Source organism: Penaeus monodon, unplaced genomic scaffold (assembly GCF_015228065.2).
Source record: "Penaeus monodon isolate SGIC_2016 unplaced genomic scaffold, NSTDA_Pmon_1 PmonScaffold_16699, whole genome shotgun sequence".
NCBI classification, from domain to species: Eukaryota; Metazoa; Arthropoda; class Malacostraca; order Decapoda; family Penaeidae; genus Penaeus; species Penaeus monodon.
Window position 1 is genome coordinate 1 of NW_023646039.1, and position 4,063 is coordinate 4,063.

Sequence of the window (4,063 nt, forward strand, 5' to 3'; positions counted from 1 at the left end):
TGTAAAAAAAAATTCATTTTAATTTACACAGAATCATAAAAATAAAACTATGTATTGAAAAAAAGATAGAATAGCACATTTTTGATACACTGTAATTTAAATAATTTACTACAGAGTCCACTTAGACTTCTGCCCAACTCTTCTGCAAAAGATGATTCACTGACATATACGAAAAAGAATTTTTCCACTTCACTTCACTTTTCATTACTGTCGACTTGCACACTCAGATGTGATATGCCACATCAGAACACTGGCTAAAGCCACATACGAAAAATAAGGAGAGGTCAGGAGTCTTTGCTCAATCCTCTAGCACTGAGAAGCAGATGATTATGCTCACCCACCAGGATTCTTTCAAGTTCCTGGAAGAGAGGCGGAGTCTAATGCTCATCCATTTTCAAGTTATCTTCGTAGTTGCGCTTCATGAAGGTTTGATTTTCCTGTCAATAATAGTAACACCATATGCTGACTTGAGACATTTCCTTCACTGGCATTATAAAGTCTTTATGAAATAGATCCTTAATTTTCAAAAGAAGCTGATCACCTACAGTGGACTGAAAAGTGATCACAGTATAAACCTGAAACAAAATCATAAAACCCAAAATAAAAAATATATTTAAGCAAAGCTTTACTCATGGTGTTTGAGAAACATACATGAATAAGACAATCTTATCTTTTAATGAACATTTCACTAAAAAAAACCACAAATTAATCCAAAAAATCTGAACAGGTCCAAGAAAATCTAAATTTCTCATACAAGTATGTATGCTTTTTACAAACACATGTAAATTTTCAGAGGAAAGCAGATGAAGCAACTTGGACCTACCAGCACTGCTTTTAACGCATCTTGTATTTGTGAGATTCCCTGCATTCTGACAGTCTCCATGGAATTCCATTTCTATTTGGGGAAATCTAAGTAAACGTTTGTTACGCTCATTTGGTTCATGGTAAAGGTTCCAAAAATCTCTTCTCCATGTTTCACTGTCAGGTAATCATCAAAGTAAAAAAACAGTTTGCTTCCAGTGTGTGTATCGTCCCTTGGAGCTGAAACCAATAAAATTTTGTTATTTAGACAGTTTACAGACACTATTATGTACCTAAATAAATATAATGGGGGAAATCAAATTTTAATATAATTGGGACGGAAGATACCTGTACATTTACAAGTCAATCATATCAACTGTAAATAAATACCTGATGAAACTATACAAATGGTCTTTTGTGGGTTATCTAAATTATGCACAACCAGACAAGAACATCCTCAAATAGCCATTATGTCTGAATATACATTCAGTCTCATATGTCATTAAGTGAAGGGAAAATGGATTTCTATAACACTTCAAGTTGATTTATGTATAGGCCATAATAAATTACTCATATACTTGAGGAACACACATCTTTTATTTACAGATCATTTCAAACAAGCAGAAACTCTTAAGAATGTGAAAAAAGAAAAGAGGTTGGAGAGATAGATTATATGGGGAAGACCAATGGAGCAAAGTGGGAGAGAACAAAAAGAAATTAGAAAACACATACCTGTAGAGAAACCGGGTCCTCTTAGACACTTTGTAAAATTCAATATTGAAATAAGCGATAAGAGCATGTACATAATCATTCCTTCGGACCTGATAAAAAAATAATTTGTATGAAAGTACTTTATGGGTAAAAATTTCAGATTCTGGGGTTTTTTTCAGTTAATTCAGTTATACTTTAAAATTTAACCCATTACTGCCAGGCCATGTGTACAGCTGTCAAAACCCTGCTTGATCTGTCAGATACGGCTATATGCATGGCAACACATTTAGAGCAGGAAGTTCCGCTAACTTTAGCGGACTATTACCCCAAAGGGGCAGGATGGTTGCCAGAAATCACCAGTCAGTGAAACCAAGAGATTCTAATACCATCATCTAAGGGTTAAATTACAAAGTTCTTACCTGTGATGAAATGGTGAGCTGAATGCAAGTCTTCCTTCTTCACTGTGTAAAGATCAACTTCTTTAACTAGACAAGAATTTGTCACAACCTGGTTGAAAGAAATGAAAAAGTTGTAAGGTTTCTGTAATCTGAACCACAAATTTGGAATGCTGAAAATGCAAACCAATCCTGTAAAATATTAAACAAAAATATATACACTAACTAAAGTAATGCCATTTACAACTGTGAAAAATAATTACAAAAACTGCTGATATCTATAAAAATAAATTGATATTTTCCTCTGAAATCCTTCCTTTCTTTTTACTAACCTGCTTTGCTTCCACTACATCCACCAGGGGTTCTGTCATGGCTACTTCAGGGATGCAAGACATGTCAAACCCATATACACTACCCCACCAGTTGATTTTGTCATCCTTGTACTGACGGTCCTGTAAATATGTGGCATAATTAGTTAATTAAAAAAATAAATAAATAAACAAATAAATACAAAGTAAAAATGGCAATGAATCTATATATTTTTTGCTACATTATATTAAGAGGAGGAAGATTAGGAATAGGAGGTTAGCATAAACCCAACAATGATGGCTTGGACTTCACACTGTGATGGGGTACAGTGGAAGGACCGGGACATCTACTGGGCCCATCACTTGTTGCAGTGTGATACCATGGCTGTGGTCATGCTGAGGAATAGGTTCAACCAAGCTCATTACTTGTCTCCATTTTATCAATGTGGAGAATGTAGCTCTACACCCAGCCAACAGGAGGGGTAAGCTCTGATCAGTCTTGGATGCCCTTTCGACTTCTCTAAAAACTACAAGCCTGAGGGGGACATCATCACCCAGACTGAACAGAAATTTTCAAGCCCAAAGACCACACTGCAAGGAGGAGGGGCCCAATATGGACTACTTCAGCAACAGATATGCTGGTCTTGCAGAGGAAGGACCACAACACTTGACAGTCCATATGTTGCAATGGATGGGGAGATGATGATGTTGATAACTGATAACAGTCAGCATAAAGGGTGTCATGTTGTGAATTACAAGTCATTGCACTACCCTTTTGCAGGCCCAAGGTGTAGTACAGTAAGAATTTCTTCCACTTTAACCGGGCAGTAATCAACACCTAAGCAGTCCGTCATCCTTTGAGAGAGGCCTTTTAGTTGGACCTCTCCTGGTCTCTCCTTGGGTATTTCAGGTCCGGCAGAGCAAGAACTGTACAGTGACACACCCACCTATGGCTGAGAGGCAGGCTCTGCAGCAGAGACTCAACGACAAAAAGTGGCTGTGCCATTGGTGTTTGAAGTAGGTGGTGGTTTAGCAAAGTAGGTGGTGGTTTTTAGCAAATTTGGCATTTAAAGTTTCGACTTTCTTGTGTTGAGTTTGCATTTTAACTTTACAAGCACACTAAACTTCCTGTGTATCTTCCTAGAGCATAATCTTCAATATCCTTCCATTGGTAAACAAGGAGCATAAAGTCAGAGTTTATACTCAGAGGGGCTGCCCAGCTGTGTGTAGTTCACACACGTCCCCTGCAGTGGGCACTAGCTACTATAGATACCACCCAGAAATGAAGGGTGTTATTTCTTTGAGGGGCCCAACGTGTGTAGGTTAAAACGGAGAAAAAAAGAGGGAGAGAGAATAAGCAAAAAAATGAGAGAGAGGAGAGGGAAAAAACACAATTTATATGAAGAAAAAAAAGAAAAACACTAACTCAATTGCAGAAACAAAAAGAGTGGGCCCATCAGGGAAGAGCATTCCGTCTGTGGCCAGCCACTTATCAAGAGGGATTGAGGGCGGTCTAACATTGATCATAAAAGATGGCAGTACCCTCCACTCACTGATATTATATCCACTTTCTTACTGGCAAAGTTACTTTTTTTACTTGCCCTGAATATTTCCACGACTGTAAACAAAAAATATTTAAAAAAAGATAGCAAAAATATAATTATATATATATATATATATATATATATATAATATAATATATATATATATATATATATATAATATATATATAATATTAAATATAAAAATATAGATATAGATAGGGAGTTTTAAAAATATACAGATTTGTGATGAAAAATAGACAAAGATAGTACAGATTTTCAGACCAAAAGGCAAATTGTTTACATT

The 4,063-nt window shown here is 36.2% G+C and overlaps 1 pseudogene; it reads right to left on the bottom strand.

The window, feature by feature from the left end:
* Nucleotides 1-445: 445 nt before the first annotated feature.
* LOC119569574 lies at nucleotides 446-3,742 on the bottom strand (annotated as a pseudogene).
* Nucleotides 3,743-4,063: the final 321 nt, after the last annotated feature.